A 23,458-nucleotide genomic window follows, 5' to 3' on the forward strand; every position below is an offset into this window, starting at 1 on the left:
TGTCTGAAGACAAAAAAGTCATGTCAGAAGATCTGGTTATAAACCAAGATTGAGGGGACCTTTCTTCTGTGGCAGAAATCCCTCTGAATATTCCACAAGCATAGCTCCAGTCATCCTCATTATCATAGTTCTAAGGTCACATGGACTGTCTAGCTTGTGGAAATGTTAAATATCAGCAGATTCACCACAAACGAACACATTCATGGGTTAATTCTAAAGTGGGTATAACCCTAGAAATGCCTCATTTCACCTCCAAACAGTGACAGGTATATTTAAGGCAACCTCCTCAAAAATCGATCAAGTTTTCAGAGACCATATTGAAATGAGGACTACTAGTTTCCCCTTCATTATCCATTTCCATTTCTTCTGTAGTAATAAAACCCTCATTTTAAAAATGAATATAGGGCTGCCTTAAATTAACATTAAAATTTCCAGCCTCTCTTGCAGCTATCTGTGGATTTTTGACTAAGTTCTGGCTCACAGGACATGCTTATATATGAAATTTCCTCCTTTCCTTTACCCCTCCTTTGCTCGCTGGCTGAAATGCAGATATGATGACTGGAGCTGGACCATAAGGTGACCTTTTTAACAGAGGCCACATATAGCAAAGCAATAAGATTTTTTTTTTAAGTCTGAGTTCCTGACACCTTGCTAACCCAGACCACTACCTCCCAACTTTGTATAAGATATAAATAAAGTTCTATCTTTATAAAGTCATGATTATTTCTGGTTTTCTGTCACCAAATTAAAACCAAATATTGATTTAAATTCTAAATGAAAAAATTAAAAACAATCACCTAGAACTGCATACTTGAATATGGTAGCCACTATTCACATGTGTCTTTAGCACTTCAAATGTGGCTAGACTGAATTTAGGTGTGTTGTAAGTATAAAATATACACTGTATTTTGAGGGCTTAGTATGAAAAAAGACAAAAATAGCTAATTAATAGCTTTTTACATTTATTATGTGTTGAAATAATATTGTCTTATGTTGGGTCAAAATATTTGTTAAAATTAATCTCATCTATCTTTACTTTTATTGTGGCTAATAAAACATCTAGAATTACATGTAATAGTTCACATTTTATTTCTATTGAACATTGATCTAGAATATAAGCTTTTTAATATAGATATCAAGTCAGTAGTTGTCTTCACTGAAGATCAAAAAGGACAAAGAAGGCAGACACTATAGCATTTCAGATTTAGGTCAGGCATGGGGTGAATGTCATGCCAGCAGGTATTTTTTAAATAAGAATAGAAGATTGTTAATATATCTTCCAAAGAAAGTGTATCTTGGATGATTTTAACTGTAATTCTGTTTTAAGACAAAAATGAAATTAATGTACAATGTCTCCAAAACACAATTTTAAAACTATGATAACTAATACAAAACCCACTATATTAAGTAAAATTCTTATATGTATATATAAAACATATATACAAATGCAAATACATATGATACATTCTATTATACATATATAAAATAAGCTTTTATTGTATTTACTATTGTTTTCAAGGGCATTAATGGCGTTATTTTTGATGTCATGGGTCTGATTTAAGAAGGTTATCTAAAGTTATTTGGAACTTAGTAGTCTGTTTGGCTAAGTTCCTCTTGTATTTGCACAATTAAATTCTATTTCTCAATGGCAGAATTTGCAGGTTGGCTCATTCTGGCATAGCTAGCAAAATGATCATTCTGGCATAGCTAGCAAAATGGGGCTGGCCACACTAATAATTGTTTCAAAGCTCTCTATATTTAATAACAGTGATGCACCTCTTTCCCAAGACCTCTTGTCAAGTGCACACATATACAAATGAGCCATGGTTTGTAAAGCAACTGTTTCTATGTAGGCTGGCTCTAACTTCTACAGATACTGTCATTTTTGTATACATCTGACTAAGAAATGGGTGTGCAGTAAAGTATTGCAAACTTTTACTTTTTCCAAATGGAAAGGGAATTCTTTATTTTGACTAATGGAATATTCTGGTTTTTTGAATGTCAATATGCATTTCAAGTTTCAACATTTGGATTATATAAAAATACAGTTAACTCAGTACAGAGTCAGTCTTTAGAAAGCAAATAATAACCCCCTCCCCTCCTTTTTTCCCTCCAAGCTTGAAAGCAACTGGGAATAAGACATGAGGCAGATAAATTGAGATTTTTAAAAGTCAGCTTTATTACTGAAAAAGCCATTGGGAAAATATGACTGTAAATCTGTAGAGAAAAGGGCTCACTAACATTCTCTACTCCCACTAGAACTTGCAACAACCCACAGGAGAGAAAGTCCGGGTTTGTGCAGGAGATTCACTCAGGCAAAATTGCTCCCTCCCACTACTAGTTCGGGGCACAAACAGATGAAAACAGAAGAAAATCGCCAGTATTTTTAGTCTTATAGTAGATTAGCTTCTCCAAGTCAAGAAATGTGGGCCAATGAAGTCTCACATTCACTCTGTTAATTTCTCAAATATTTTATAGTAAAATGCTACAGATAGAAAAAGGATGAGGATAAATCTTTACAAAGTCAAAGCAGTACTGGTTTAGGGGTCTGTGGGGTAATACCCTCCCTACACATTGTGATTTAAATAAGGTTGGCTACAGTGGACATCTGTTGTTTTTGCCTTCGTAGCACTCCACATTTCTGGTGAGAACACCTTAGTTCTCCTTCATGAAATTCACCCTCTTCCTCTTATAGTACATAGGAGTCTGATGGGACTGACCCCACCCCTCAGCCCAAGCCAATCAGAGCATTCTATTGAGTATCTGACCCACGTTAGACCAATCAGCCTGAATCCTAGAACTTGTTTTGAAACTACTGGGAAAAGGGCATCCTCTTTCCTTTAGGGTTTAAAAAAAGGCAGAATGTAATCCTGGAACTACCTGCAGATGTTCCTTTCCAAAAATAAAGCCAAAAAATAAATCAGAATGATGGAAACCTTCTGAGTCCCAATATTTCACTTGAATAAATCCTAGATCTACAGTTTTGTCCAAAGCCAATCCTACCCCTGGAAATTAACCTGTTGCTTATGAAAGCCAATGGATTTTTTTAAAATTTAAGCTTTTTTGAATTGGGTTTTCTTCACTTAACTTGAAAAAATCTAGATTAATAAATAAATTCTCTCTCTCTCTCTCTCTCTGTCTCTCCCTCTCTCTCTCACACACACACACCCCTCTTTCACAGATTTGTCACACAGCTGGAAATTGTGCCATAAGAGGACTCCTAGAAGTTACACATTGTCAATTAGGACATCTTAACTGTAAAGTCATTTACCAGCTTCGGGGGAAAAAAGAACAGTGGGAAAATGAACATTTTTATCAAGCATACTTGTATTTTTCTAAGTAAAGTTAAAGGATAAAGAGGCTAATTTCTTCTTCATTGAATCAGCTTCTAGTTAAAGGTTGATAATTAGCCAGGATATTTCAAATAGGACTGATTACTAAACGCATCTGGGGAATTTTTAAAACAGAAGCTTATAAACCTCTCTGTAAATCTACTAAATGATATTCTCTGGGTTATAGTCTTAGAAACTTAAACAAATTTCTACAAGTTACAAGTGATTAAATAATCAGACAGGTTTGCAAAATGTTGGTCTAAACTGAGCTGATGATAATGCAACCTGATAGTATCCATTTACTTATTTATTCATTAAGGCATTACTTTTAGGTTTCTATTTTGCTAAATGCCACCGAAATGCAACTATGAATAACACGTGGCCCTGACTCATTAAAGAGCTCACAGCCTGGTTCAAGAGACTGACCCTATGGGCTCTATGGAAGCATGAGTCAAGATCTGAGTGGACAAGTTGGGAAGGGAAAAAGGCTCACCCTGCTGGGGTATATTGAGAGAAAGTTTTGAAAAAGAGGAGACAGTTGAAAAGTAGTTATAGAGATAGGCTGGTGGAAAGGGAAAAAGAAAAGCATTGAGGCCTAGGGACTAGTGGATATGAAAGGATAGTGTGGTGAAAAGCCTTGGAATGCTCTGAAAATGATGAGTTTGGTGTGAATGAAGGAATTTCTGCAAAGTGGGATGTGGGAGATGAGGAAGTAAGACAGGTAATTAGGCCTTTGACCTATGAAATGCTCAGAATTTGGGTTTTCTTGTGTGCCTCCTATAGTTTGTCTCCTCCAAATCTCATGTCAAAATTTGATCCTCAGTGTTGGAGGTGGGGCCTAATGTGAAGTGTTTGGGTCATGGGGTAGATCTTTCATGAATAGATTAATGCCTTCCCTGCATGGGGAAGGTAAGTGAGTTCTCTATTAGTTCCCATGAGAGCTGGTTGTTAAAAAAGAGCCTAGAACCCCCACGCTCCTTCTTGCTTCTCTCTCACCACGTGGTCTCTGCACATGCCAGCTCCCCTGTGCTTTACACCATAAGCAGCCTGAGGCCCTCACCAAGAGTAGATGCAGACACCATGCTTCTCACACAGCCTGCAGAACCATGAGCCAAATAAACTTCTTTCCTTTATAAATTACCCAGCCTCAGGTATTGTTTTACAGCAACACTAAACAGACTAAAACACTGTCTCCACTGGTTATGTATCATCCACTGATCAACCCAGGTTACTCTCTTACTTTCCGCATGAAGTCACATTCCTTTCCAGCTTAAATTCCAAGGCCATTATTGACCTCCACATGGATACATCCTCAATACTTCTCCCCCTTTTTTACTTTGCTGCATACATTTGGTTAAATCCCATCCTTGGTTAAATCTAACTCTCCCAGTCCTCTGTACTAGGCATACACACAGCTAAAGGTGGATGGAGAAAAATCATAACCGTACTGACTGATCTCACCTTACATTCCTGATCGTTAAACTCACTAGAGAGTAATGCAGCCAGGCAATCATATTCTATTTACCTAGTCCATTCACTCTCCCATTTTCCTGGACCATTAAATTATACTTTTTCTTCTGTCATGAAACCTCCACCTCCCTTCACATTCTTACTCTCAGATGACCTTGCTTTCTACTTCACTGAGAAAACTGAAGCCACAAGAAGAGGGCTTCTACACACCACCACCACCACCACCACCACATATATCTACCTATCTGCTTCTGTGCCCATTGACTGCCCTCTCTCCTGCCCAAGCTCTGACATAAAGCTAAACCTGTGACCTGTGCACACCCATCTTCTATCAATTCCTCAAGGACATTGCTCCAACAATTCTCCCTCTATCATGAATAATTTTTGTTCCCTATTGGATCACTTCCATTAGCATAAAAGCATCTTCTTATTCTTCCATATTAAAAAATACTCCCATGACCCTACTCCTCTCTAGCATCTGCCCCATTTCTCTTCCTCCTTTAGAGCAAATCTCCTTGAAAGAGCTGCCTGTAATACCCACAGTCTCCGATTCATCTTCTTCCATTCTTCTTGAATCCCCTCTATAGAAACTGTTCTTTTCAGCAGCATCAGTGACTTCAATTCTTAGTCCTCATCTTCCTTGACCTATTATCACTCTATTTTCTTCATTTGGCTTCTAGAACACCACCCTTTCCTGGATTTTATCTCACCTTTCTGGCTAGGACTCAGTCTTCGATGGTTCCTTATCATCTCTCTGACCTTTAAATATTCAAGTTCCCCAGAGTTCAGTCTTCAACCTCTTCTATTTTCTACCCACACTAATTCTTTTGGCAATTTCGTTCAGTCTTATTAATCTTTATATTAATGACCCCAAATTTATATTTCCAGCCTGGAACTCTCCCATGAACTCCAGACTCCTAAGTTCAACTTCCTACTTACCATCTCCACTTGCATTCCAATTAGAATCTCAAACCTAACGTATCTAAGAGCAAGCTCTACTGTCATCCTACCCACTAAACCCTGTTCCCTTTACAGCTTTCCCATTTCAGAAAATGTCAACTCCTTTTTCCAATTGCTGTGACCAAAACCTTAGAATCCTCTTTCTTTCACACCTTCCAACAAAAGCCTCATAAAACTTGCTGACAGCATCTTCAACATGGATGCAGAATACAAACACCTCTCACCTCCTCTGCTGTTACCATCTTCGTCCAAGCTACCAAGAACTCAAGTACTGCAATAGCCTCATGACCTAGGGTGACCACATATCTTGGTTGCCCTGTAAAGTCCCTGTTTTTGCTTTTTTGCCCTGGATTAATGCTTTGTTTCCTTCCTTCCTTTCTCTCTTTTTCTTTTTTCTTTCTTTTTTTCCTTCTTTCTTTCTTTCTCTTTCTTTCTCTTTCTTTCTGTCTTTCTCTCTTTCTTTCTCCCTTCCTTCCTTCCTTCCTTTCTTTTTTGACAGAGTTTCACTCTTGTTGCAATGGTGCGATCTTGGCTCACTGCAACCTCCACCTCCTGGGTTCAAGTGATTCTCCTGCCTCAGCCTCCTGAGTAGCTGGGATTACAGGCGTGTGCCACCACACCCACCTAATTTTTTGTATTTTTAGTAGAAACAGGGTTTCACCATGTTAGCCAGGCTACTCTTGAATTCCTGACCTCAGGTTATCCGCCCGCCTCGGCCTCCCAAAGTCCTGGGACTACAGGCATGAGCCACTGCACCTGGCCCAATGCTTTCCTTTCTTTTAAAAGATGTCCTACTTAAATGACATTATATGACCACTCTACTCATAACTCTGCTTCTGCTATTGCCCTGCTTCTAACTGTCCTTTACACACAAGTCACAGCAATCGTTTGAAAACCAAGTCAGATAAAGTCTCTCCTCTTCTCAAAAATCTTCCAGTAACTCCCAATTACCCTCAGAGTGAAAGATAAAATCCATATAGGAGCTGTATAACAGCCTATAAATACCTATGTGATCTGGCCTCCAATTTCTCCTCTGACCTACTCTCCTGTGACTTGAAAACTTGCTGCTCTGGCACATTCCTATTATAGAGTTTGTTTTTTGTTTTTTGTTTTTTTTTTGGGGGGTTACATGAGTAAGTTCTTTAGTGGTGATTTGTGAGAGTTTGGTGCACCCATCACCCATGTACACACTGCATCATATTTGTAGTCTTTTAACCCTCGTCCCCTTCCCACTTGTCCCCTCAAGTCCCCAAAGTCCATTATATCATTCTTATGCCTTTGCGTCCTCATAGCTTAGCTCCCACGTATCAGTGAGAGCATACGATGATGTTTGGTTTTCCATTCCTGAGTTACATCACTTAGAATAATGGTCTCCAATCTCATCCAGGTCACTGCAAATGCTGTTAATTAATTCCTTTTTATGGCTGCATAGAATTCCATCATATATATACACATATATATGTGTATATATATATATACATATATATGATATATATACACATATGATATATATATACACATATATCACAGTTTATATACACATATATGTGTATATATATACACATATGTGTGTGTATGTGTGTGTATATATATATATATATATATATCACAGTTTCTTTATCCACTCATTGATTGATGGACATTTGGGTTGGTTCCATGATTTTGCAATTGTGAATTGTGCTGCTATAAATATGCATGTGCAAGTTTCTTTTTCGAATAATGACTTCTTTTCCTCTGGGTAGATACCCAGTAGTGGGATTGCTGGATCCAATGGTAGTTCTACTTTTAGTTCTTTAAGGAATCTCCACACTGTTTTCCATAGTGACTGTACTTGTTTACATTCCCACCAGCAGTGTAGAAGTGTTACCTGTTCACCATATCCACGCCAACATCTACTGTTTTTTGATTTTTTGATTATGGTCATTCTTGCAGGAGTAAGGTGGTATTGCATTGTGGTTTTGATTTGCATTTCCTTGATCATTAGTGATGTTGAGCATTTTTTCATGTTTGTTGGCCATTTATGTATCTTCTTTTGGGAACTGTCTATTCATGTCCTTAGCCCACTTTTTGATGGGATTGTATTTTTTTTCTTATTGATTTGAGTTCATTGTAGATTCTGGATATTAGTCCTTTGCCAAATGTATAGATTGTGAAGATTTTCTCCCACTCTGTGGGTTGTCTGTTTGCTCTGCTGACTGTTCCTTTTGCTATGCAAAAGCCCTTTAGTTTAATTAGGTCCCAGCTATTTAACTTTGTTTTTATTTCATTTGCTTTTGGGTTCTTGGTCATGAAATCCTTTGCCTAAGCCAATGTCTAGATGTGTTTTTCCAATGTTATCTTCTAGAATTTTTATAGTTTCAGGTCTTATGTTTAAGTCATTAATCCATCTTGAGTTGGTTTTTGCATAAGGTGAAAGATGAGGACCCAGTTTAATTCTCCTACTTGTGGCTAGCCTGTTATCTCATCATCATTTGTTGAAAAGGGTGTCCTTTCCCCACTTTATGTTTTTGTTGGCTTTGTTGAAGATCAGTTGGCTCTAAGTATTTGGGTTTATTTCTGGGTTCTCTATTCTGTTACAGAGGTTTTACCCTTGCTTTTCCTTCTTCCTGTCTGCTCTTCCCTCAGACATCATTATGGCTTTTACTTCACCTCTTCCCAGTTATTACTCAAGTATCATCTCCTGATTGTGGCCTTTCCTCCTGGACATCCAATTTAAAGTTACAGAAACACAGACACACTTCCTATCTTTCTCTGCTTTACTTTTGTTCTTAGCACTTATCATTATCCAGCCTGCTACATATATTTTATTATCATCTCTCCGTTGGAATGTAAACTACATAAAAGCAGACATTTTTATCTGTTTTGTTTACTGCTGTATCCCTAGTGCCTAGAATAGTGCTTGGCATACATAGAAGTTCACTAAATATTTGTTAAGTGAATGAATGTACAAAAGATGAACATGCGAATGATTATGTTCCATATTTGATAATATACCACGTACAATAATATACCAATAGAGGTATATTAAAGCATGACTTTATCAGATTTGGTTTTTAGTAAATAATAAGGAGGATAGGCTAGTGAAAAGAGATTAGTGGCTTTTGCAAATAGTTTAGGCTGTTGCAAAAGATGTTGCATCCTGAACTAAGACTGTAGTGGTAAGAACAGAGAGAAGTACATGAGCTGGACTAGTTGGGATAGGGACTAGGAAAGTCAATGGGTAGTAAGGGTGTGTGAGGATTGCGGGTTAATACTACTTAATCTTATGCCAGAGGTGGGCAGAAAAGTTTGGCCAGCTAAGGCGTAGAAAAAGGGACCTAAAAGTGGAAGTTCAGCCTCCATGGCTATTGTAACTATCCCTACTCCTTTCCCTCTGGGTAAATGCCAGACAAACAAGAAAGAAGAGCATCTGAGATCCACATATCACTGTAAAAATGGTTTCAGATTGTGTTTACTCTTCTACTTATTAGCCATAACTGTGAAGTGATAGGAGCTACTTAACTATTAGAAGCTGGAAATGAGAAAAACAAAATAAATCTAGACTGATGTAGAAGAACGTTCAAATTCCTTTTGACTATTTTATTAAAGAATATGCATATCAAAGTACATATATAGTATACACATTCATGGATTAAAAAAATTACATTTATGGAAAGTGTGAAAGTTGCCATTAGAGCCAAAAGAAGCTGGTCAGCTTCACTGTCATAGATGCCAGCCTCCCAAACCTTACTCCTTCCTTCTGCCCGTCTTAAATCCCACCTAAAAAGTCCATGTGGAAAGCCCTGTGAATTCTGGGGCTACCTCTGGCCTAAACTGTACTACTCAAGGGCTTTCCCATACACTTTCTTCTTAAGTTGTCAGAAGCCCTAATGAGCCCTGCAGTAGTTAGCAGTAGTCACCTTCCTCTATTTCACGCTGGACAGGGCTACAGCCCATGGAGTGGAGTCTGAACACTGTAAAAGGGCACTAGCAAAGGGGGCCCAGCTAAACTGCATTCAGCAATCCCTCTTCATGCACTCTGATCTTTGTCAGGAGGAGACCCCTTTTCTTTGCTCAGAGATGCTGTCCATATGCTGCGCCTCTCCAGACCTTTTCCATTTCTACAAAGGTACTTTCCAGGTTATCAGGGCCCTGACTTAGAGGGCCTAAATTGGAATTGTTCCTCATCAATTTGATGTTTTAAAAATGCCACAGAGTCTCTGGTCCTGTTTGCATCCTAATTCTGCAACCTTTCCTTATGCTAAAAATCTATGGTTCCTATTACCTGATTTTTAACAACTGTTAAACAGATGCTGCAACTTATTAAATTAGAAGGAAGAATCCTCCTACAGGGGAGCCTTTACAATATCCTGAGGTCAAAAAGTGGCAAACAGACTTATTCACTGGAAGCTGTAAAATATTTTCTGGTTGAGAGTCTGGCTCTCAAGTCAGAAGGCCTGAACTCTACTCTGCCACTATTGGCATGAGCTTGTGCAAGTTACTTAGTTTCCCTGTTTGTAAAATAGGAATAATGGCAATACATACCTTAGGTGTAAATAAGATAAGGCATGAAAATATGTAGTATCACTCAAGAATCCTTTTTTTGACATTCCCTGCCTCTGCCCAATGGCTGTTTGTGGCAACTACTGACACCCTTCTCACTTCTCCTGACCTGCACTACCCCCTCTTCTTGTCACTGCCCAATTCTTCAAATTCTTGGCTTTGGCCCTCAACTCGAATCTTATTTCTAGCTTTTGGTTGTCAAGTCCTGCTCTGGATCACTTGCTATATGTATAACTTGGGGTAAAATACTTTCCCCTTCCTAACGGTACCTGTAATCATTTCCTAGGGCTGCTATAACAAATTACCGCAAACTGGGATTTAAAACAACAGAAATTTATTTTCTCATAGTTCAGGAGGCTAGAAATACAAAATCAAGGGTCAGCAGGCCATGCTCCCTCTGAAGGCTCTCAGGAAGAACGCTTCTTTGCCTCTTTTAACTTCTGGTGGTGACTGGCAATCCTTGGTGTTCATCCTTGGTGTTCCTTGGCTTGCAGTTGCATCAGTCCAAATTGCTGCCTCTTGTCATCACGTGACCTTCTTCCCTCCGTGGTCTGTGTCTTCACATGGCCTTCTTACAAAGACACCAGCCATTGGATTTAGGGCCCACCTTAATCTAGTATGACCTCATTTTAGTGGATTACATCTTTAAATACCCTATTTCCAAATATGGTAACATTCTGGAGTTCCAGATGGATATATATTTTGGGGAGATACTACTCAACCCAGTGTAGTACTCAATTTCCCTTTGGTAATTATCTGTCCTTTTGCTGCTCTCCCACATGGGAAGCCTAAAGACTCCTCCCACCAGATCTTTCCTTCCCTCACCCAGCATGATAAGCATGTGTGTGACCTCACCTCAGGTGGGGTGTTTGGGGAGGTGATTAGATCATGAGGCCTCAGCTTTCTGTCTGAGCACCTTTAATCTGGAAGCTAGTAATAACAGGGTTGAAAAAGAAGTTTGGAATTGAAGGTCCCTCAATAAAATGAAACTCCAAGAATTGTTTGTTTGTTCACTGCTATATTTCCATAATCTAAAATTTTAAGTGGCAAGTATTTGTTGAGTATAAGAATAACATATTCGGAGTGGGGAACCACTCTGAATGCTGGCCCTTTAGGTCTTTAGCTGTGGACATTCCTAGCTAAAGCTCATAAATTGGCTACTGGTTTTCTGCATTCTGTGCTGCTCTAGATCTAGGGTTGGCAAACTTTCTCTAAAGGTCCAGACAATAAACATTAGGCTTTGCAGGCAATATGGTTTCTGTTATGCAACTACATAACTCTGCCATTAAAATGTGCAAACAAATGGATGTGGCTGTGTTCCAATAAAAACTTTGTTAAAAATCAGGTGGCAGGTTAGATTTGACTTCAAGGGCCACCCAATCCCTGCTCTAGACAAATAGTGTTCTTTATGCTTCCTTTCCTATTATTCCCTATTCGTCCTTCCCCACTCCTAGCCACTAGAATCTCATTAAGAATGCCACATTTTCCTGACAAAGATGCACCTACATTGAGAATACAATTTGGCATTTGCTGAATGGATGGGTTAGTTCTCAAGAGCTCTAGACTGAGGGTACACAGAAAGCCCCCACTAGGGCAATGCCCAGAGGAGATGTTAGGGTACCTTAGAACCCAGATTGGTAGAGCCACCGATGTGCAACTCTGGCCTGGAAAAGCAGCAGGCAAGTGATTCCAACCCATCAGAGCTACAGCATGGGCTGTGTCCAGCAAAGCCATGGGGCTGGGCCATCTTAATTCTCAAGTGCCCAACTCCTGCCTCCATTATTCTCAAGCCTTGAGACTTAATGTTTTTCTTTTTAATTTTATTATTATTATACTTTAAGTTTTAGGGTACATGTGCACATTGTGCAGGTTTGTTACATATGTATACATGTGCCATGTTGGTGTGCTGCACCCATTAACTCGTCATTTAGCATTAGGTATATCTCCTAATGCTATCCCACCCCCCTCCCCCCACCCCACAACAGACCCCGGTGTGTGATGTTCTCCTTCCTGTGTCCATGTGTTCTCATTGTTCAATCCCCACCTATGAGTGAGAACATGCGGTGTTTGGTTTTTTGTCCTTGCGATAGTTTGCTGAGAATGATGGTTTCCAGCTTCACCCATGTCCCTACAAAGGACATGAACGCATCATTTTTTATGGCTGCATAGTATTCCATGGTGTATATGTGCCACCTTTTCTTAATCCAGCCTATCATTGTTGGACATTTGGGTTGGTTCCAAGTCTTTGCTATTGTGAATAGTGCCACAATAAACATACGTGTGCATGTGTCTTTACAATGAGATACCATCTCACACCAGTTAGTATGGCGATCATTAAAAAGTCAGGAAATAACAGGTGCTGGAGAGGATGTGGAGAAATAGGAACACTTTTACACTGTTGGTGGGACTGTAAACTAGTTCAACCATTGTGGAAGTCAGTGTGGCGATTCCTCAGGGATCTAGAACTAGAAATACCATTTGACCCAGCCATCCCATTACTGGGTATATACCCAAAGGATTATATATAGAGACTTAATGTTGTTTGCCCTGTTGGGTTTTGAACTTGGGGCCTATTTCTTCGTTCATATTCTCGCTTTTGGAATGGGAACATCCATTCTATGTCTGTCCTGTTACATTTTGAAAGCACATAACTTGCTTGATCTAACAGGTTCACACTGGAGACAAATTTGTCTCAGAATGAAATATACCTTGAGTCTCACCCATCTCTGATTTAGATATTTAAATGAGTCTCTGGACTTTAGATTTAAATTGATGCTGGAGTGAGTTAAGACTTTGGGGGTTACGGGGATGGAATGAATGTATTTTGCATGTGAGAAGGACATAAATTTTGGAGGGCCAGGGGTGGAATGCTATGGGCTGAATATTTGTGTCTCCCCCAAATTCATATGTTGCAATACTAACCCCCAAGGTGATTAGGAGGTGGGGTGTTTGGGGAGGTAATTAGATCATGAGGGTAGAACCCTCCACAGGGATTAGTGCCCTCATAAAAGAGGCCCAAAGAAGCACATTTACCCTTTCTCCTAGGTGAGAACACAGTAAGAAGTCAGCAGTCTGCAACTCAGGAGAGGGCCCTCACAAGAATCTGTGACCATGCTGGCACTCTGATTTTGGACTTCCCAGCCTCCAGAAGTGTTAGAAAATGTCTGTTGTTTATAAGCTACCCACTCCATGATATTTTGTTATAGCAACTCAAATGGAATAAAACATACTCCTTCTCAACTCCCAAATGCTCCTTTAAGATGATTATTGTTTTGTTTGTTTGTTTTTTAGAAACAGGGTATTGCTTTGTTACTCAGGCTGAAGTGCAGTGGCATAATCATAGCTCACTGTAAACTCAAACTCCTGGGCTCAAGTGATCCACCCGCCTCAGCCTTCCTGAGTAGCTGGGACTACAGGCATGTGCAAACATACCTGGCTAATTTTTGTATTTCATTTTGTTAGAGGTAGGATATCACTATGTTGCCCAGGCTTAAAATGATCATTATTAATTGTATAATGCTCCTAGTCCCTTCCCAAGATGCCAATATGTTGTTAAACTGTTTGATTCCCTCACAGAATAGTGCATTTTATTACTTACACCAAACTTCATCTATCCCAATTGTTGCCTGTCTTAAAAATGTATTCTTCCTCTATAAGTTACACTTTATTTCTAATTATGGCCTTCAATTTTTTTTATTTGAAGAAGCACTTGTTCAAACCTTTCTATATTTGTAATGACCTGTTTGCTGCTCATCATCCACAGGTCAATTGTCAGACAGAATATACTAACCTGGATGCATATTTTGCTACATTTCCTAATGACAATCTACTAACCCATCTACCTCATCATAACAATTCACTAATTCCTTCCCCTAAAACAAAGCACTGCACAGAAAACAGAAAATATAGCCTCCACGTATATTGCTCCTGTGAATCAAAAGGCAAACTCTTTGCTTTGGTGTGTACAGGGAAGATCTCTGGGACAGCTTCCAATGTGTCAGGGAGCAGAGCAAAGCATTCAGTGACTGACAATGGACACTAGGGAAACACAATACAAGTTAGATGCAGAACTCCTCCAACAGGTGACTTTGGCTCAAGGGCTCCCCACCAACCTGGCAGAACATTTCTTTGAACTGTACCATAGTCTGAGGTTCTCTCTATCCAATCCTTCCTTCTTTCTCTCCTTCCTCAGGTATCAGGTCTGCACTGTGGTCTGATGACTCTTCCTACCTTCTCCTGCTCCTCTGCCCATTATATCTTTTGCCAGTCAAATCCTATCTACTTCTCAGGAGACCCTAACTAATGATTCGACAACCTGTCAACATACACACAATCCTTGCACTGCTAAAAAAACAAACAACAACAACAAAACAAAAACAAAAACACCCTGAAGATCACTTTCTAGAGCCATCTAGAGGTAATCAGTCCTGCGGCATTCTGCTTCCATTTATTCCCTCCATTTAGCTCTACCCTTCACCTCCAGCAGCAGAGACAGGGACCTAGAGTACACAATGGAAAATGTGCTATATTCCTACTGGCACCCCAGCTAGCTCTCATAGCTGACAATAGGAATCTATGAACTAGATGGACATATAAAAATGTGGATAGATCTTAAAATAGCATGGAATAAAAAAGGATCAGAATAACATTTATAGCGTGATACCACTTATGAAAATTAAAAATAGACACACAAATAACACTGCCTGTTTTTCAAAGATAAATACATAACTAAAAGTATGTAAGAAACATTAAATATGGTTGGGATAAGGGTGGGAGCTGGATAAAAAAAAACTGGAGAAAAAATAAGAGAAGGCTTTTGTATAGACCAATGATGATGATGTGCTTCAACCTGAGAAATATAATCAACGTTATAAGCCTAAGGTCTAAAGGACAGAAAATAAAAGAGGAAGAGAGGAAAGACTTCCCCGACACAAAGAACTGGTGAGCTCTCCAAGGAATTAAGACTACTACCCCCTCTTAAATTCACTATCCTCAATTTGTTGCCTTAGAGCTAAGTACAAATATATCTGAAACAGAGGAAATGTCTTCTTAAAATTCCATTCTGGCTGCCTTTTAAGAAAAGCTTGTCCATTAATTATATATCAACAAATCATGAACAAAGGCTATTTAGCATTTTTAGGTAGACCCATTAGAAATAGCGTTCTGTTGGTCTAATTAAAACTTTACTTCAGAATAATCCCTAACTTTTAAATGGATCTTAATACACATGCGTTGCTAGGCATCAATAACAAGAGGGCCTCTGTTGATGACTTTATAAGCACCACATAATTATATCTTCCAGTGACAAAGTAAACCCTAAGTAGTGATGCATTTGTGATTTTTATGATATATCAAATTTAAATGTGAAACAGTAAATTTTTACAGATAAAATCATTAGCTGGAAAGGACTCATTTACATAAGGATCAAATGTCTACACAAATATAAAAATCGAATTAGCATTTAAAACCTCCAGACTTGGTTCTCTGGAAGTAAAGGCACTATTAAAAGGGAGAATTGAAATTAGATGTCTCCACAGTTCTCTACCAATAAGGATAGGGCTGTTTTGAAAAATAAATTTAACAATCGATTTAAAAGGTTCTAATTAACAAATAACTCTGTAATTCAAGATTTTCTTATTTGGGTCTGCAAAGTCACCTCTATTTTGTTAAAATAAGTGATTCTTTAATTCAGGATATGATATAGCAAATTTGCTATAATTAGTGGTAATATCTCTTTCCAGTTGTTTTCAGATTCAAGATGCCTTTACCCATAAATAAACAGATTTAAATTAATATGGCTTGGCCTTTGTCTAGGAGTATGATCAGAGGTGAATGAAATGAAGTCTTATTTCAATTAGATGATTACTTAATTTGCTTGACTCTTCAGTAGTTTCAATTTCCAGCGTTTTTTGTTCAGACATAAAACCTTATAATAAAGCTACTTTAAAGTGAGAAAAGGAGATTAACAAAAATGATCACTCTTTTTGCATTGCTTCTATGGCTTTTAACTGTAAGTATCTTTTGCTTCAAACAACATTTCGAATATGTGAACAAAAGGCGATTGTTTTAAGACTTACCCTGTGGACAAAGGCTTTATTTTGGCAAGTCACCAATAGTTCTTAAGTCTACAGCTATGCAAGAACTCAGACTCAGTTGCTGACCGGCCAGATCCTTGAGCTTTACCTAGAATAATAACAATCTTAAAATTATTTGTTTATATCATGTAAAGAAAACTGTTAGCTCTCTCCTAGTCTTTCACTGGTCAGGAAAATCCCAATAGATTTCTAAAAATATACTTTGATAATGTTTATACTTTCATCCCAGAGCTGGACCCCTCAAATTAAGAAACTTAGTGTAGATAATTCGCTGAACTAGTTTCTGTTCAAATTTCTATGTCTAAAAGTGTAGAAATCTCAACTATTATGTTCTAATTCGTCTTTATACTCTATGAAGAAAACTTCCCCAAAGACAGGTCACCTTGTTCAACTACATTTCAGAGAAGATAATAGTAAAAGTAAAAACTATGAATCTGACTTTTCTGGCATTAGTTTGAAACCCCTAAGCCACAAATAACTTTAATTAGCTTATTTCTAATTATCTATTAATGACAGATAGAAACAATTTTCTGTGAAATAAGAATGTAGAGGGAAAACCAGTTAATTTTTCTGTTTATGTATCTTTACAAACGGTCTATATTACAAAGTTAATTGAATAAAGGCAAATATGCTGAAATTGTTGACAATTGTTAAATGAGAATATTCCTAAAATCTGAACTTTTTCTTGGGAAAGCAGTTCAAAACTATAGTCTATTTAATGAGGTGGCCATCTGGTGACAGAAAGGAGCACTACAGACAATATTTTGCATTAACATCACAACTATTCTACACAAACCGACTGAACCACATAAAAGAGAGCACAGTCCAAAAGAAACATAATTCAAGTCATACATGCAATTTAAAATTTTTCTAACAGCCGCATTTTCAAAATAGAAACAATAATTTTAACAATATTTTTTATTTAACCCAATGTATCAAAAATATTATTTCAACATTTAATCAATATGAAGATTAATAACGAAAGAGTTTATTTTTTCATACTAAGCCTTCAAAATACAATGCGTACCTTACAGCACATGTCAATTTGGACAAGCCACATTTCAAGCGATCATGGGCCCTGCGAGTCTGTGGGTAGCGGCTCACCCTGCTGGACCGCGCAGATCCAGAGAACGACACGAGACCTGCGGTTGCTTTGGTTTGCCTTTTACTAAGTTCATTTCTCAGCCTCTCTGCCCACTCTGAAAAGTCTCCCCTTTCCCCCCTTTTAATTCTACTCTATTTTGTAAATTACTGTTGTCTCCTGAACATTTTGGAATGCTTAAAAGGCACTCAAAAGCCTGTCCGAGATCGACTAGAAGACCCTCGGAAGGTCCCTCTCTTCTCTGGGCCTCACTGGGCGTTCGTTTGCCCGCGCCGTCCTTCCATTCGGCTTGCCGGGCGCGCAGCGGCTTGCGGCTGTGGTCAGCCACCTTCCCGGGAGGCGGTGGTCGCTGGCCGCGGGAAGGATGCCGCGCTGGGGGTCGGGGTTCGTCCTGGCTGTCACGCCACCTTGTGACATCACAGGGCCATGCCCTCGGGGCTCAAGGCCACAGAGGCTCCGCGCTTCCAGGACCCGAGAGCTAAAGATAATCAATGGGAGAGAGCGAGACTGGAGGAGGCAACGAATAAGTCCCCACCACCTTGCCCATAACGTGTTGCTTTCGGTCACGTTCCGCGAACTGGTGAAGGTAAGTGAAAAGATAAGCGCAGGTACAGAAAAACCTGCCAGGGAGAAGCTCCCGCCGTTTCCCAGGAGCCCCAGCGGGGGTCTTCCGGTTGGACCCCTGCTTCCGCTGATTGGTTGGAGGTCGCCACCACGTGATGCAATCCCGGGTCGGCCTCCGCTTCCCCCCTACCCTTTTATCCCCCTCCCCGCCCCTTTTCTCCCCCTCCCCACCCGGAGGTCGCCGGAGGCGGAGATCAGGTTACCTAGGCAACCGCCACAGGCAGTCTGTACACACCAGGCCTGGGGCGGGAGAGGGTTTCCTACCTGCTGCTGCAAGACAGGGATTGGGAAATCGGAGTGGACTCGGACTTGAATCGGATTGCCCCGGAATCCATCCTCTCTCTGTGATAAGGTCAGAATCCGTCACCTGGTGGCCTTCGGGCGTACATCACCGGGAGTCTTTGATCCCCTCTTTTTCCTTCCAAGCCATACCAAGGGGAAGACGCCAGTGAAGCAAAGTTGAGGTCAAGGGAACTCCGTAATGGTGCAATGGTGATGATAATGATGAAAGACAGTGAGGTGGCTTTACTGAGGCCGTCAGGGTACCAGAACAAAGTTCAAGAGAAGGAAAGGGAGGGTGGCCTACAGCCAACTATGCAGACTTTACTGCACCAATTAAGATTCTGGGCTGGAAAAACCAAGTGCTCCCTAACCAAACCTGACACTGCTCATCTAGAGAGTGTAGGGGTTTTATTTGGACCATCAGTGGTAACTGATGGATTCTGATCATTTTATACCCAAACGAGGAAATAATTTGACCCATACAGGACTTCTACTGGGCAGAAAAAAAAAAGTTTTCTCAGAATGACATCCTAACCAACTCTCACGGCAGACAGAAACCATGGTCCTTTTTACTCTATCATTATACTCTGGTCATGGAGAACGATTATATCTTTAAATTATACCATATGCCTGTGGCATGACAATTAACCCATTAAACAGTTTTTTTAACAACTAGCATGTGCCAGACAGTGAACCTCTGATAGGTTCACAGTTTCTGCCCTCAATGAACATGTAACCTAGTAGGGAAGAAAGGCCCGTAAACATTGTTTTACAGTGTGACAAGTGCTATACAAAGAGTATGTGCAAGCCTTAACCAGAATCACAAGAAAGAGAATGCTTATAATACTACCAGAGAGAATGAAAGTCTTCAAAGAGAAGATCTTTGATTTAAATCTTTAGGGAAGTATGGAGTATGCCATACAGCCAAGGGAAAAGGACATTTTAGGGAGAGGAAACAGCCCATGCCAAAGTACAGAAACATCCCATTCAGTTCCAGAGAACTATAGTTGTGGCCTGAACCTAGGGTCCTCTGTAGAGGTTGTGGTTGATGAGCATGTGAGGTAGGCAGGAGTCAGAGCATGGAAACCATTAATACCTTCCAAAGGGGTAAAGCATGAGCAGATTTACCTTTCAGGAGGCTGTCACAGTAGTGTAGAGGATGAACTTGAGGGAAGACGGACTACAGGGAGGACATCCAGTTAAGGGGAGGTGATGAGGGCCTGAACCAACGCAGAGGCAATTGGAATGAGGAGGAGGAAAAAAAATGTGGTAAGACCTTTAAGAGGTATATGCAGAAGGATTTAATGAGTGAATGAAAATAGGGGGATAGAGTCAAAGATTGGTTGAGGATAATAGCTCAACCAATAGAAGAATGGTGGTGTTACTTTTCAAGAGAAGGCATACATTAGGAGAAGGAGGCTGGTTGGAAAATATAATGAGTTCAATTTTGAACACACTGAATTTGAGATGCCTGTGGCACATTCAGATGGAGCTTTTTCATGTGGGCAGTCGGATTTTTTTTTTTTTTTTTTTGCACAGAAAAGAAGATAAGGATTTTTCACCATGAAGAAAACAATTGGTTTGAAAAGCACAAAGTAGGCCAGGCGCGGTGGCTCATGCCTGTAATCCCAGCATTTTGGGAAGCCGAGGTGGGTGGATCACAAGGTCAGGAGTTCGAGATTAGCCTGGCCAATATGGTGAAACCCTGTCTCTACTAAAAATACAAAAATTAGCCGGGTGTGGTGGCACGCGCCTGTAGTGCCAGCTACTTGGGAGGCTGAGGCAGAAGAATCACTTGAACCTGGGAGGCAGAGGTTGGAGTGAGCCCAGATTGTGCCACTGCAGTCCAGCCTGGGCGACATAGTGAGATTCTGTCTCAAAAATAAATAAATAAATAAATAAGAAAGAAAAAAGAAAAGAAGAAAAGCACAAAGTAAGTTTGAAATAACAAGTAGAGAGAAGCCAAGGAGAAAAGTTGAACCAAAGAAGAAAACGTGAAGAAGAGAGTTGTCAGCATTGTCAAATGCCATGTCAAGGTCAAGTTGAGAACCGAAACATGTCCGCTGTCTTTGGCCATTAGAAGGTTATTGTTGACCTTGTAGTGGCTTGAGGTGTTCTCAGTCCAGATGGCAGTGAATCCAGGACTGAATGCAGGTAGTGATGTGTTGCTAATGATTATCTAAAAGGTTTACCATAAAGGTATCTAAAAACAGCTATTTATAGAAGAATATAGGAGAGACTTTTTAAGATAGGAAAGACTTAATATTTATATACAGAAATAAAAGAACCGTTGACAAGGAAATTTGGCAATAAATGAAAGAGGAAAATTTGACAGCAGTATTCTGAAAGAGACAGATAAGGATAGGATCAATACATAGGAAAAGGGATTTGTTTTGGACAAAAGGAAGAACACCTACTAAGACAGGAGTCAGAAGGGAAAGAAAAATACGTCTTTGAGAGGAGGGAAATAAGAAACATACATTTGATGGCACCACTGTTCTCTGTGAAAATGGGGTCAAGATCATCTACTGAGAGAGAGACCTTGAAAAGAGTGGTGAAAGTTTAGAACAGTAATGTCATGAATCTCGAGTCTCTAGTCCCACTCTCCTAGGAGAGGAAATTGAGGAAAATATAAAACATTTGTTGCTGAAGATCTAACTGAAGTTAGAGGCAATGCATTTGTAGTGACTTCAGCTCCATGCTGGTTAGGTGAAATTTTCCAGTAGCAATCCAAAGTGGAAAGATTAATCCAAGATATGCAGTTTGAGGTGTAAAAGCTATAGAAGTTCCTGGTGGCTTCTGGTTTTGTGGGGGAACTAGAGATGACCTTTAGCCTCTTAAATGGGCCAGCCCTGAAAGAGCTTCGAAGAGCAGGAGAGTAGTTACAAGCTGGCCAACAGGACATTCACCTCTTGATGAATTCAGTAACTTCATCTGGAACCCTTGAGTCCATTTGTAACTGGAGAAAACATACAAGACTTGTAAGTACCAGGAAGGCCTAGCATCCTTGTGATTCAGAAATAGTTATACAACTTATAGAATTTGGGGTTTTTTAATTAAATTGTATTTTTCTAATTAGCTGTTGAATTAGAATAAGATTTTCTGCTAAATAAGTGCATTTATGAAGAGAAAATAAATTGAAGTGAGAGGTAAGATTTGTATCCCAAATAGGCATATTTTTCTTCCAAGGAAAAGTAGTCTCAAGTAAATGGAGAGCTATCCCTTGTTCTTGAGGATGACTCAAAACTGTAATATGGAAGTTCTCCCTAAATTAATCTTTACAATGCAACCTCAGTCAAAATCCCAACTGAATTTTTTTAAACTAAATACAAAATAATCATAAATTGTATTTGGAAAAATAAATATGGAAGAATATCCAGGAAACTGCCAAAAAAGAACATGAGGTGGGAATTTAAAATATAAATCACAGTAATTAAAACAGATACAGCCAGGCGAGGTGGCTCACGCCTGTAGGCTCACGCCTCCCAGCACTCTGGGAAGCCGAGGTGGGTGGATCACGAGGTCTGGAGATCAAGACCATCCTGGCTAACACGGTGAAACCCCGTCTCTACTAAAAATACAAAAAAATTAGCCGGGCATGGTGGCAGGCGCCTATAGTTCCAGCGACTCTGAAGGCTGAGGCAGGAGTATGGCGTGAACCCGGGAGGTGGAGCTTGCAGTGAGCTGAGATCGCGCCACTGCACTGTACTCCAGCCTGGGCGACAGAGCAAGACTCCGTCTTAAAACAACAATAACAACAACAAAAAACAGACACTTGTGCAGGAATAGTCAGAGCTAATGAAAAACACAGATTAGAAAGTCCAAAATTAGGCCCCAGTGTATGTGATCATTAGAATATAACAAAGAGAATGATTTAATTCCTTCTACAATAGTTATCTTGGACAAAGGCAAGATAACTTAGAACACCATTTGGTGAATTTGGAGCTTTGAAGGGAAGCGTTTGTCCTTTGTGTGGTGGTGGCCAGCTAGGCTATCCTTTGGTAATCACAGACTTTAATCCAGTATATAAGGGTTTCTCTTTCCACGAGTAGAGGTGCTGCAAAACACTTTTTAAGCTTGGTGCACTATTCAAATAAATCTGGAGAGGTAAGACTATGGCCTGCATCTATGTATGGGCCTTTGATGGAGCTTCCAAATTCTTTCAGGTTGCTTTCTTGACTGGCTTCTCTTGCAGCCTATGCTGTAATATCCTGAGGTTGTCCAAGAATGGAGTAAAGATGAAATTGCCAATGGGAAGCAGGGAAGGAATGCACGGCATTTCCTTCAATATAGACCCATCATCTAACCACTGTCACCACTGCCTCTACCACCACCCTACTCCAATCACCATCCTCTCCCACTTACATTATTACAACTGCCCATTAACTAGTCTCCCTGCTTTCGCTCCAAACCCTACAATCCATTTTAAATACAGTAACCAGAGTGATCTTTTTCAATACTTATGACAGTTCTTGTTACTCTTCAACTCAAATCCTCATATAGCTTTTCATCTTACCATAATAAAATACAAAATCCTCACAGAGTTCTACAAGATAGCACATGATTTGGCCCTGAAATACCTCTCTGACCTCACATCCTACCATTATTTATTTCTCTCAGTGTACTCCAGGCACATAATTTTCCTTGCTATTCTGCAAATATGCCAAGTATACTCTCACTGCCCCCCATCCCAGCTTTTTTTTTTTTTTTTTCCATTTGCTGTTTCCTTTGCCTGTATGCATTTTCTCCAGATTCCCACATGGCTCACACTCACACTCCCTTATATCCTTCATTTCTTTGCCCAGATTCCACCTTATCATCTGATAAGGTCCTGATCTTCTTTTTCCTCCCACCCCTGTCATTCTCTGTCTGGGGTTCTGTCTTATGCCTTCAATATGAATATTAACAATGAGTCAATGAATGAACAAAGAGTCCAATGTATTAGGATAATTTGCTGGCTGTATTTTTCTTTGTGGTGCTAGCTTGGGTCCCATCCCTCCTTCTTGACTCAGTGTCTTCATCCATTTTGTGCTGCTATAATAAAATGCCTG

At 39.7% G+C, this 23,458-nt stretch overlaps 1 protein-coding gene and 1 long non-coding RNA gene across 5 annotated transcripts in view; one reads left to right on the plus strand and one right to left on the minus strand.

The window, feature by feature from the left end:
* The window catches only part of LOC134728901 (uncharacterized), a 52,034-nt gene extending 30,572 nt beyond the window's left edge, over positions 1–21,462 (minus strand). Inside the window, exons 1-2 of the long non-coding RNA XR_010109762.1 lie at positions 17,427–21,462; positions 16,382–16,487 (exon numbers count right to left, since the gene is read on the minus strand). This is a non-coding gene — a long non-coding RNA (uncharacterized LOC134728901). The remainder of the gene's footprint in view (positions 1–16,381; positions 16,488–17,426) is intronic.
* The window catches only part of LRRC9 (leucine rich repeat containing 9), a 151,214-nt gene continuing 145,683 nt past the window's right edge, over positions 17,928–23,458 (plus strand). The window contains exon 1 of one of the 4 annotated variants that reach the window (XM_055097651.2): positions 17,928–18,087. The gene's annotated coding sequence lies outside the window, so the exon portion shown is untranslated. Of the gene's footprint in view, positions 18,088–18,353; positions 18,478–23,458 lie in introns of those variants that run through there. The other 3 variants (XM_055097652.1, XM_055097653.1, XM_034937640.4) reach the window with 3 other exon arrangements.

The sequence above is a fragment of the Pan paniscus genome, chromosome 15 (genome assembly GCF_029289425.2).
Source record: "Pan paniscus chromosome 15, NHGRI_mPanPan1-v2.0_pri, whole genome shotgun sequence".
Classification (NCBI taxonomy): Eukaryota; Metazoa; Chordata; class Mammalia; order Primates; family Hominidae; genus Pan; species Pan paniscus.